The sequence below is a fragment of the Triturus cristatus genome, chromosome 1_2 (genome assembly GCF_964204655.1).
Source record: "Triturus cristatus chromosome 1_2, aTriCri1.1, whole genome shotgun sequence".
In the NCBI taxonomy this organism is placed as follows: domain Eukaryota; kingdom Metazoa; phylum Chordata; class Amphibia; order Caudata; family Salamandridae; genus Triturus; species Triturus cristatus.
In genome coordinates, this window is record NC_140580.1 from 886477641 (window position 1) to 886490721 (window position 13081).

At 44.1% G+C, this 13081-nt stretch overlaps 1 protein-coding gene across 15 annotated transcripts in view; it reads right to left on the bottom strand.

The window, feature by feature from the left end:
- The window catches only part of MIB2 (MIB E3 ubiquitin protein ligase 2), a 325069-nt gene that overhangs the window by 84739 nt on the left and 227249 nt on the right, over nucleotides 1-13081 (bottom strand). The window lies entirely within an intron of this gene.

Below are 13081 nucleotides of genomic sequence, written 5' to 3' on the forward strand. Positions count from 1 at the left end.
GAGTAGCCTTTGACGAACTGCAAGACTATCAAGCAATGACTTGATTCGCCTACTCTAAAAATGCAAGTCATATACCAATATAAAGTTCTCCCTATTTATAGGGGTATAATAATAGAGACTACTGAAGTGTAAATTCAGGAACTGTAGGGCTGTGTGCATTGAGAAGGCATGAAATGTGCAGAACTATGGCACCGTGACCCATACCTGTACTCATATTCAATGTTTGTAAATGTTGTTTAATAATACTAAGGCCTCTAAAAAATTGCTCCTGTCAAGGTTGATGGATCACATACGGTATCCCAACAAATGATCTCACTCGCAAAAGAAGTGTGAGGTGTGCAAGCAGAGCCAACTTATGTCAAACTCCCAAAATGTTATTGGGCTGAAGTGCTATGAAAACACTAAGGTGTCGGGCACCATGACTGATGCCAGAAAAGCATAGCGTAGGCAAGGTTTGGAGAGTGAAGGGAATCCAATTTATAAAGTTCAGCTGCTTCCTTTACTCTCTGGTGCCACAAAACATACACTCAGCGGAAAATGTGATGCTGCAACGAACTGGCAACTAGAAACTAGGGTAGAATTTCTGCTGGTTCAGCAACATTCTGTGAACAGCTTTTAGTGCTAAAACACACATTCTGGAAGAAAACAAGTTTTCAGTTGAATATAAGGTTACAGAGGGTGCAAGCTATTACAAGTACAATACAAAGTCTATGGAGTGGTGGACCAAATCTTTCTAGAAGATAATCTTCACACAGCTTTCCAAAAGAAACAAAGCACAACCTTAAGTCTTCCATTAATTATGCATTATGTTGTGGCATGGTGTCTGGTGATTATGGCGAGTTAAGTGTGCATTACTGTTTTTTGTGCATGGTATAATTAGATGGCGAGATCTGGATACCCTCACGGGTGACAAGAAGAGCCCTACAAATCTACTAATTGACTTCAAAACCCAATTAAATGATGCATTTCAGTACTTTTGAGATCCAGTGACCTTAAATCCCACTTAAAAACGATTTCTTCAAATGAATGTCTTTTTTTAAAGTGAAAGACTAAGTCAGGGCATGGAGCTATCGAGTGCACTGCATGGAATTGTGCAGTCTGATTATGTACGTGGAAAATTAATTGTTCCTGAAATGTTTGTGAAGACTCTTAATGAACATACATTCTCTGTCTATAAAGGTACATTTCTATCTATGAATGCACATTTCTGTCCAAGATTGCAAGTGCTACTACTATTGTATTAACTGGTGCTAAATTACATACACTGGTCTGCAAATACATTTGTCAGGGCAAATGGAGAATTCCCTGAATAAACATTACTATGGCCTCAAATCAATGTCTTCTCAACAGTCTATTAAGTGGATTTTGTACCAGCTTTGTTCACTAATTTGCCAGTCACTATGATCAGATAGCACTCGACTATGAATATGTAGTAATGTGCAAGTCCTGTGTTACAGACACTCATTGAATCAGGCTTTGCTCACTCTACCAAAGCCTGCATTATACATAAATCTTGATTATATCTAAAGTGTTTTTCCTCAAAAATGTATGGATCACTTTTGATCATTTATCAAGTGTACTTACAGTCCAAGCAGGCTCAGTGTATCTATGGAATTTCGTGCAATTGATGAGGACGGTCTTGAGTTATGTATAAAGACCTCGTTTGAAAATTTCATATTATACAAGTTGTGAAACAGACTTCAAATAAAGTCTTTTGAACGAGGAAATCCTTAACGAATCGCCACAAAATGTCATATGTATATACATGTCCGTTCCAGGAGGCCATTAGGCTAGTTGGTATGTTTTTGTTCTTAAAATCACTAATAAAGCCATTCAAGCATGAGCTTGACCAGTTTCAAGCAGATTGGCCAAGGGATGTAATATAAATCGTAGAGTATAGCCAAAATGTAATTTCTCTCTCAAAATCCCAAAGTATCTAGTTTGCTCTTTGAGGAAGTAAAGACTGCTGAACATATGGACATCAGCTTTGGAAAGGTAGGTCACATTACAATTGTTGTTTGCTTTGATGTGAGTTCAACATCCAGGTTTGGAAATATTTCGAAAATAATGGGACACAGGTATACCTTAACAGCATTCGTCTCCAGAAAACTTGCTTTTAACTTGATATGGGCTTTCGAAAGACTGTTGAGAGCTGAAATGTTTTGCCCTGACAGCCATTTTGAAGTTCTTTAACTTCATGGAAAATTTCATAAACATTGGCAGCAAACAGGAAAAAAATGGAAGAGCTATATGACAGCAGGGTGGCCTCACCATACCTCAGATGACCACCATGGCGTAACCCATAGATATGGAATTGCCATTTAAAACAAAACATTTTATAATCTGATCTGCACAAATCTGGGTACCCAATGTACAGGCCGTGTAAGTCTTTAAATATAACTGCATACTTGCTGAATGTGCTCTTCCTTTTAAAAACATTATCTTCAACAGAGCCTACCTCTGTTGATAGGAGGTACATTTAATGTATACCTCCAGCTCTGAGGAGGATGGCTTCTGCTCTCCCCATCAGGCGATGAGATGATGTGGCGGTTGCTACAAAATCAAAGATACAAAGTCTTTCTACATGTACTGCAGTGGGACCTCTGTTTTTCCACAATAAATGGCTGTCTAGGTTCTCATAACTGGATTCCATTTATCTGTTCTGCTTTATGGATTATGTTTGTTGCATGCCAGTGACTACTTCACTGTATTTGACATGACTGGTGGACGTCCATAACAATAGCGTGTGCATGACAACACAAGCTTGTTTGGTTTATCAGCCGGCCAAGGCTGAATTTGTTTAAAAAATAAAAAGTACAGGGGTCTAAGGTTTTTATTAGATGCCCACGGCTGATTTCTTGGGTTGTCAAATAAAAGGCTGCATATAGTCTTGATTCCACTTCCTACCTCTTTCTTCCACCAACGTACACTTCCTTTCTCTTTACCTCATCGAGCAGGATCTTTTTCATCTTTGCTTTTTACTTTTATCAATGTTTTCCTATTTTTCCTCTTCCTTTCCCTGTTTTTGTCTTTTCACTCTCTTCCTTTAGGTCGAAGTCTCATGATGAAAAAGAAGTGCTGGTCTTCATAAATGAGCACTGGTGCTCACCACCACTACTAATTAAGCACTGCTGCCAGCCATCTAGCTCACTGCACTGGACTGCTTCCAGGAACATGTATCTTAGGTCTTTCTCTCCATATGTTACCTGGTAGGTATATTGCAGGTTCCCCATCTTTTCCATTGTCTAATGGACGATTCCACTGCGCCTGAAATTCAGTCTAACCCCCTATGATCCTGTCAACTAACAACCATGACTGCCTGCACCTTTCTGAGCCGGATATACTCGAGATCCTGAACGGCATATGCCTATAGTCTGCAAGAACTTGAAAAAAAAACAAAATGCCCTTCAACCTAATATTGATACAATTTTGAACTCTTAACAATCCAGAAGTCTGGTTATCCAAACCTTCCCCCAACTGTTTCCTCCAAGTTGGATAAATACTGTCACCAACGAGCCTGTAACTTGTACATCATCTGTACTTTGGGGATATCCTTCACATCAATGCTGGGAAGAGGTTTGCCAGGGACAGAGATTTTGCTGGTGGCTATTCACCCTTAGTGGAGGAAAAGCCAGGGTCTTTGCGAAACCTAGCTGTTGTGACCACAGCAGTGGGGTAGATGAGATGACTCTCGACCACCTGCACAAGGCCTGAATGATGAATCTACATGAAGGATGCTGTAATGTATTGTTTTCCTTGATAAATACTGAAACTAGCCAGGCTTGTAGAGCTGCAGCAGTGCTTTGTATCTTCCTCTCAGTAAACAAGAGCCACCCGCAATCCATCCAGTACCTTTAGGATGCCCTGTATCTGCCTCATTCTGCACTCTCTTGTACGCTAAATATGGAGGTCATTGCACAGATAGAGAATGGTATGAATAGTCTGTGATGTTATTGGTGATATTGTTTCTGAAGTCATCTGTGATACCATCACAGCTAGTCATGTCACACAAGGTAAGAGAATTGCATGATGGTTATTCTTGCGTGGCCAATGATAACTAGCAAGATTTCTTGGACTTTAGATTTAAGATCATCAACATAAAGCCCCTTCAAAACAGGTTTTCACCAGAGAATTAGCAAAATGTTTTATGTCATAAGTAGATATGGAATCCTAGAAGGCAACAATAACGTAGCTCTAGAGATATTTTTCAATGAAACTCTTACATTTTGTACTCCTACAAATTGCCCTATGGTACTGGATGCAACACATTACCTTGTGCCAAGTAATCGTGAACAGCATAAACACAGTGCTAGCCTGCATTTGTACTTGAATCTTGTTTTTTGTTTATGTACAAAAGAACTAAATGTGCCAATTGTTTTATATCGTATGTGTTTATTTCATCCCAATGGATACCGCCCCCGACATCCCACTAGGTCGAATGTGCACAGCCAGCCACACTACCACACCCTCCCTACATGACCGCAGCAAAAGTAGGTTAAGAACAGTGTCTACTTACAGAGCATTGTGAATCTTGAAGTAGCTGATGGGTAAACAAATGCCCATATCCTACCCCAGTAAGTCGGGTCTGACAGAACTGACATGCACTCCATGAATCTGTGTTTGATCTCATGATCACAGGTTGAATTCCAGCAGGTCTACAAAGCCTTTCATTTTTCTGAGGTAAATGAAATGAGTTGGGTAACAATAAATATCGGGTATCTATTGCCAAGATGCCCTACAAGGTGGACATGCACGTTGCAAAAACATGTAATATAATGCCTCAGTCAAATATGGATCCACAAATCAGTCCAGAATCTCAATTCCAAAATATAAAAATTGTTCTGAACCCAAGTTCTCTTTTTGAAACCTCAGGATAGATTTTCTCTAAATCAAACTGGATCCTGGGTATAATAACCTGTCCAGTAGTTTTTGTGGTGTTGGTGTGCTGAAACCACCAAAGAAAATGTAAAGAAAAAAGTTGCGACGACCCTTAAAACACACCTCTCTCTATCCTACCACATGACCAATCTGCACCAAACTTCCAAGATCCAATGTAGGTGGACCGAGTATTATTATTTTTTTTTTTGAATAATAATTTTATTGACAACATAGCAATCGTCACTTGCAAGTTATTGCGATATACTTGTACAGGTCTGAAAAAGGAAAAACGGTATTGTATGCGACATTACAATCAGGCATTACGTTTCAAAGGCCCTCCTTTGTGACATTTCTAATTCCACTGTAGGCAAGATGCACAATTCCCCCCGGTAGACATTCCAGGCACCCCATTTTTTTTTGTCCCACTTTTTAGGGCATCCTCTAGTTTTGTAGACCTCTTTTTCGGCTACCATACATCTATCCATTTCCGCCACCCAACCTATCAGCAACGGTCTGTCTGTGGCTCCCCACTTCATAACAATGGCTCTTTTAACCAAGGTGTATCCCAGAGTGGTGAATTGCTGCTCTATGTCCGTGAGGTCAGTCACTTCCTAAATGTTCAGGATCCCCAATGGAGGGGTCAATACAAGTGGTTTCCCCAGTGCATCTTGTTCGTAGCTCGCTCCCATAAGTGCCGTATGAAAGGGCAGTCCCATAGTATATGATAAAATGTGCCAATTTGGTTACAGCCACGAAGGCAAAGAGCCTCGTGCCTAGTCCCAATCTTAGCTAATGTCACCCCGGTGAAGTATGTTCTGTGTAGAACCTTCAATAGGATAAGTCGAAAGCGATGGTTAATAGCAGCTTCTCTAGGGGACATTAGAGCGGCTTGCCAGTCCTCATCTTCGAGTTGCCCCAAGTCTGATTGCCATTTATCTCGAAGGGTAAGGAAGGGGTCTGGTAAGTTGTTATATAGCTTACGATACGTAAGGGAAATGGCCTTGGTCAGGAGAGGTTCAGACAGGAGTCGATCCTCCAAAGGGGACGCGTCCGGTATAGTTGTCAGATCCCTGAGAGCTATATTAAGCGCATGTCGAATTTGTAAATATCCCTAGATGCCAGTTCGTGCTTAACCTGCAAGTCTTTAAAAGTAAGTATTTTCCCTTTCCATAGAAGATCCCCTACAGTAGAGATCCCTATCGTATCCCACCTTTCAAACCCTGCTTGATAGCATAGTAGTCCTAGCTGCTGAGATGACCATAGGGGTGCAGCTTTTGTCAGTTTTCCCTGCCAGCCCAGGCGTTTGGTAGTGGAGAGCCAAATGGAGTTTGTAAGGGCCATTTGCCCCAGGTATCCCCCCTTACGGGGTCTAATGTATAGGGCTCCTAGGTACCCCTCACGCCTGGTCTGGTATCGCTCTAGTCGGTACGCCGGGTCCGACGGTGGACTGTATAGCTGTGAGAAAGTGGCATCTTTCTTGCATGGTATGCCCCCACTTTTTGCTGAATTGCTGAATGTACTTTGACTGAGTGTGCCCTGGGCTCCTGCAAACCAGGTCGACATGGCACACCTCACTGCATGCCATGCCCACAACACACACTGCCCTGGCATACATCAGCTACCCCTCTAGCTGGGTGCTCTATGCCAGTGGTGTGGGTACAGGTGCATGAGCCCTGTGCCCCTACAGTACCCAGGTCCATTCCTGGGAGCTGTAAGTGCAGTGCTGCCATTTAAGAGTATATGGTGCTGGGAGATCGTCAACACAAACTCCACAGCACCATGATGGCTCCACTGAAGACTGAGAAGTTTGGTATCAAACTTCTCAGCACATTAAACCCGCACTGATGCCAGTGCAGGATTTAATGTACAATGCACGACAGAGGGCATCTTAGAGATGCCCCCTGAACCTAACCTACAATCCACGTCTTGTCTGAGGGGCTGCCTAGGCTGCCACACAGCAGACACTTTGCTGTACCCCTGGGTAGAGAGCCATCTGCACTCCTGGGCCTGCAACAATGCACATCCTGGGCGAGGTGGTAGGTCTCCTCCCCTAGGATGGGCAGGGAAAGCTTCAAAGGCATACCGCCTTTGTGAGCTTCTCCAGGCGACTTGCTGTACTCAGCAACTGGCCCCTACCGGTTCTAAACCCCCACTCTGGCGGCAAGACTGGCCGGAAACCCCAAGTAAGGACAGGGGGTGTGCCAGCCTCTGCCAACCCCACCCCTCAGGTGGGGGAGCCTAGGTGAAGCACATCTCCGGGCTCTCGCCATCTTGAAGATGGGGAGCCCTGCCCAATCAGGACTAGGCCACTGCCCCCCTCCCACAGGAGAGTGGCAGGATAGGGGGTGTACCCACCCCAGGGAAGGGACCCAGTGGTCTCTGTCCTTTACCTATCTGTAACGCCCCTAAATTTAGTATTTAGGGGCACCCTGAACCTTCCTTCCTTAGATCCAGATTCCGAAACAGCAAAGAAGATCAAGAGACAAGAAGACCTGCCGTGCAGCTGCTCACAAGAGGAAGACACCAACTGCTTTGGCCCCAGCCCTACCGGCCTGTCGACCCTCGAACCTGCTCGTGCTAAACTCCAGCATCTCCCGTGACCAGCAACCTCACAATCCCCGGAGGACCTGGCTACCTTGTGACTAAGCAACTGGGACTCCCACGAGCAGTGGCACTGCTCAAAGCAAGTAACTGACCCCTGGCATCAGCCAGGAACCGCGAACCCTGCACACTCTGCACCCACCAAGCCTGGCCTGTGCTGGAATGAACAAAGACCCCGAGGACGTCCCCCCGGCAACTGTGATCCCGAATCCAGCACCCAAGGACCCACCTCGACACTCCTGACAAAGCCTGCAACCTCAGATCCAGGGACCCCTCCAACCGCGACCAGCAGAGGGTAAGATTTCCCGATGCCAAAAGGCACCCCTGCATCCGGCGCCCCCCTGTGCCCAACTCCTTGGTGCCTACCTATCCTCCAACTACTCAACTTACCTCTCGAAGTGGTGGTCGCACCTGAAGAATCTTCGTCCCCGAGCTTGCAGCCTTGGTTAGTTTTTGAGCTTCTCCATTGCAATCCATTGAGCGCCCAACGGCCGCCCAAGTGCCCCTGGCAGTGCAATTTCTACTCTACTTCCCCATTTGCCCTGAGCAAGTGACCAGGAGCCCAGCTCCCACAGCCGTGTGGCCTGCTAGCCAGCAGCCACCAACCAAGGGCCCCCTGCCTCCCATAGGATAACATTGGGCCTAACTCACTCTGCACCCGGCTGCCCCTGTGCCGCTGAGGGGGTAACAACTGTACTGACCTGACCCTGGGAGACCCCTGAGTCTATGCCCAGAACCTTAACTCTGCCAGTCGAGTACTTACCCAAAAGCGATAACTCTCTTTTCTTCCATAGGGTAACATTGACTGGTTTCACTTGGAAAGTGTGGAGTTTCATAACGTTAACATATTCACATAAAATCAACTGAGTAACGAAAACGAAAATACTCACCTGCTATCAGGAGAGATCCCAGTGCTGGATCTTGGTGGCCAGCACTGACCCTGAAAAGTAATTACAACCATACTTACCGCTAACCCAATTTTCTTCCATAGGAAACCATTGACTGTTTTTCTGTGAAATTTCTGGTGTCGATTTTTGCAAACTACAAATTTTCTTTAAAAAATCGCACCAACTGTGAAAACGTAATTACTTACCTGTTTTAGATAGATGTCCCAGTGCTGAACCTAGGAGCCCAGCACTGGATCACAAAAGTAACGAGAACATACTTTACCGGTAACTTGAACTTCCTTCCATAGGATAACATTGCCTGGTTTTTGCTGAAAAAGTTTCTAAGTGTCGATTTTGCAAACTTACAAATATTCGTTAAAAGTCGCCTGTATAACCAAAACACATTCTTCCAACTGTTTACAGGTGGTGCCCAGGTCCTGGATCCAGGATCCAACACTGAGTTAGAAAAAGTAACCATAACCCCACTTACCTGCTAAGTGAAATTCCTCCCATAGGATAACATTGGTGATTCTATGAGAAAAAGTTTCTGTGTGTCATCTTTTAAAATACCAAAATATTGCTTAAAAATCACTACTGTAACCAAAACGCTTTTACTCAACTGTTTACAGGAACTGTCCAAGGACTGAATCTAGGATCCAGTCTTGTGGTAAGAAAAGCAATCCAAAAAAGTAATCTATTGCATTTTACTAGAAATTACCATTGAGCTCAATGTATAATTGTGTTTGAAATTGTGTTGCCTATTGCAACAACTGAATCTATTGCATCCAAAGTCTATTGCCTATTGAAAAGTATTTATCTAAAGCCTCTCAATCTGAGAAAGTATATTTTGATACCTATTGTTAGTTCTAAAATAAAACAACTACATATTTTTATACCAAAATCCATTGGCCTAGAGTTCAGTTCTTGAGTGTATGAGACCAGTTGCTGAGTGAGTGTGTACAACAAATGCTTTACACTGTCCTCTGATACTGCCTTATTGCTTGACCATGCTACCACTTTAGAGAGTAAGGTTATATCTAAGTTTAGCCTCTGCCAAACCTCTGGGGACTGTGGACTCTGTACACACTGTGCCGATTTGGGAACAGTATATACAGAGCCACTTTCCTACAATAGCCAGTGGTTAATTGCCACCAGTTGTGATTGCCAATAGTAAAGACGTAAGTCTGGGAGTGCGATGCCACCGTCATACCACCCCTTCGTCAATTTTCATAGGGCAATACATGGCATCCCGCCATCCCACAACAGTGTCCGAACCTCCGCTTCCACACTGGTAAAGTATGAGTCGGGGATAGAGTATGGGCAATTTTGGAGTAAATAAGGGAACCGCAGAAATGCTAACATTTAAAACAGGGCCGCACGACCTAGCAACGACAGTGGCAGCGACCACAATATTTGACGTCTTCTCTAAATCTTTGCAAGGGGGCTACGAGATTCCGATCATAAAAGGTTTTTGGGTTTGGGGTGATGAAAATCCCCAGATATCGGAAACCATCCCTGGTCACCTCAACATTACATCCCTTGGGTAATCTAGGTGTGGGGCCATGGAGAACAAAAAGCACTGATTTTGCCCAATTAATGGCATAACCTGAACACTTGCCGAAATTGGTAAAAATATTGAGCAAGCTGTGTATCGAGGCATAGGGGGAGGCTAAATAAATCAGGATATCGTCTGCGTATAATGATATTCTATCCTCAGTGTCTTCGTCCCATTTTAGGACTCGAAGAGCTACATCCCGTCGCACCCATGACACCAGAGGTTCCAGAACAAGTGCGAACAGCAGGGGGGACAGGGGGCAACCCTGTCTAGTCCCCGTACGCAATGTGAACACCCTCGATGTACAATTATTCACCCGCACCCATCCACAGAGCTCGGTGTAAAGCAGGCGAACCCAGGCTATAAATTTTGGGCCGAAACCAAAGCGAGGAAGCACTTCAAAAAGATAGGGCCATTCTATAGAATCGAATGCCATGGAGGCATCCAAAGACATAATCACCGCGTCTTCCTCCACACAATGTTGCCGTGCTAATACATTATGTATAAGGCTTCCGGTTTTCCGTTTAAACGGATTTATACATATAAATACAGACAGAAAACTTTTAGTTTTTTGCCTGTATTTATATATAAAAACGGGAAAATACCTACAAAACAAATGCTCCTCCTGCCTCTGTGCTCCTCTGTAAATTCTGAGTCAGAGGTGCACAGGGGCAGCCAAAAGAAATGGGAAACTTCTGCCCTGAAACTGCTCCAGAGATGGGGGAACTGGGAGCGCTGTGTCTGCAGAGCCTCCAGCACCCCTCACAGCGGTGGCTCACGCAAGATAGTTGCTGGAGCAGTGCAAGCAGCTGATGTCCATTAAGAGGTGTGAAAACACCCCAGGACACCGGCTGCAGCTCCAGCAACCTTTTGTTTTTAGTTGTATGGGAGGGTGAGGGAGGCAAAACTAAATTAAGCACGACAAGCTCTCACTTGGATTTTGCTCTTAAATTACCCCAGCTACAACCCAGGGGTAAAATGGAGTGCAGAACAAGTAGAATACAAACCGCTTTCAACCTCGAAAATAATGTTCACCATCGGAGCCCACGGGTGAGAGGAGTGGCCTTGGAAGTAACGGGCCGGGATTAGGCATGGATTTGAGCCATCACTGACAAAGCATCCATGGGAGGGGGCAGGGTGAAGGAGTGTCAGTGAGTCTTTTTTAGGCTGGCACTGCCTGCCCATTCAAAACACATAGGATCCTGAGATCACCTGCAATGCCTGGTGAGGCTGCAAAGCCTGTAAAGACTTAAAATCATGCCGATCCCCCACGCATGAATTGAAACCCACGCAGTGTTAGAGTCTCCATCTCATCTTGTGTTCACAGTGTAATATCAGCTATTTAGTAGATGGCTGTACGAACAGTGCCAATACACTGAACCACACCAGGGTCCAATGCGAGTTGGCAGGTCTGGCAATAAGAAATACCAAAATCTTTGCTGAAATTATTCGAGCAAAAATAGCGGGTAAGGGACAGCGACATGGCATTTTACAACCAATTTATCCCAAAAACGCTTATCAACGTCCAATTGCTTGACGTATCATATATTTGATATATAAATATATATCAATGTATAGAATATTCCACATACACCTCACACCATGAACTCAATTCTCCTTTCCTTGGTGCATAATATAGTTACCATATGCGTTTGCTCCTCTGCCTTAACTGAAGCAGAAAAAGTCTACAAGTGCCAGAATGCAGTGATTTGTTTGATGTAAATATCAACCCAATGACTGGATAATTGGTGTTCTGCGTACACAGGGCTTTCTGGAAACCCTAGATCTGAATAAAGGAACAGGTAAAAAAAAAAACTACTGACTCTGACTCAAGATCCACGCACCTCATGCAGCACTGATCACCAGAAGAACATATATGAAGCATAAGGAACTGTCTCCCTGAGCCCTCCTACATTGGCCTGTCTGTTCTATCTTTTAAGTATTAACACTAACAATGATCTGATATTCTTCGAGCAGACACTCTCTGTGATGGCTGATTAAATGTGAGTAAAAGAGGTAGTAATGCGTTGACATTTTGCAAGACAGATGCGCAAATGAGACCTAATCAGAATCACTAATTCACGCATCTTTTCAGAGACGAAATTTGCTCCCAAGATGTGAAGTGCACTTAGCATAGGCTCCCATTTAAAAAAACAGCTATAACAACCTAGTGCAAGTGTGCATGTCAAATTAAATGAATGTGGAAAAATATTAGCTTTAGCGCTTTTTTTTCTTGCGTCAAAAATAAATGTGGATAAATACAGATAAAATGACCAAAAAATAAATATGGATAAATACAGACGGAAATGTTTAAAAAATAAATACCATAAAACCCGGAGCCCTAATTATGTACCCGTCGAATGTTCAACGCTGTATTTCGAACGGGCACAAAACCGGATTGGTCTGCATGGACCAGGGAGGACATGACAGCGTTTAATCGTGAAGCCAATAGTTTCACTAGGATCTTGGCCTCCGCGTTTATTAAGTAGATCGGTCTGTAGGAACCACAACACTTTGCCGGCTCCCCGGGCTTACAAATTACTACTATAGATGCCAGTCTTTGGTCTGCTGCTAGTACGCCTTTCTCGAGACTTTTTAAGTACATATGCTTAAGGTGAGGGGCCACTTTCATTGCTATAGACTTGAGGAACTCTATCGGGATACCATTAGGCCCCATTGCTTTCCCTGATTGAACAGTAAAGGTGGCTTTACAGATTTCCTCATATGTGATGTCAGCCTCCAGGTCAACCCTTTCTGTTTCAGATAGTGAGGGCAAGTTACTATCCACCAGCAGTTGCCGGGAGTCTTCCGACGTACAAGAAGTGGAGGGCGTATATACCTCCTCCAAATGACTCGCAAAAATATCTGCTATTTCTTGTGGGTCAGATATCCGCGCGCCCTATCCGTGGATAATTCAGGCACCCATCTCTGTTCTTGCTCCCTACGCTCCAGCCAGGCCAGCATCCTGCCCGCTCTGTCCCCCATTTCGTAAACCCTATGTCGTACGGAAAGTAGTCGCGCCCTTGCTTTGTCTCTCGTTAGGACTTTATATTCAAGATGTTTAATAGTCAAACGGTGTGCCGTGACCTCGCTGGGCGAGGAGTTTTTAAGTGACTCTAGCTGTTGTAGTTCATTCTCTGCAGCGAGTACATGTTCGTTA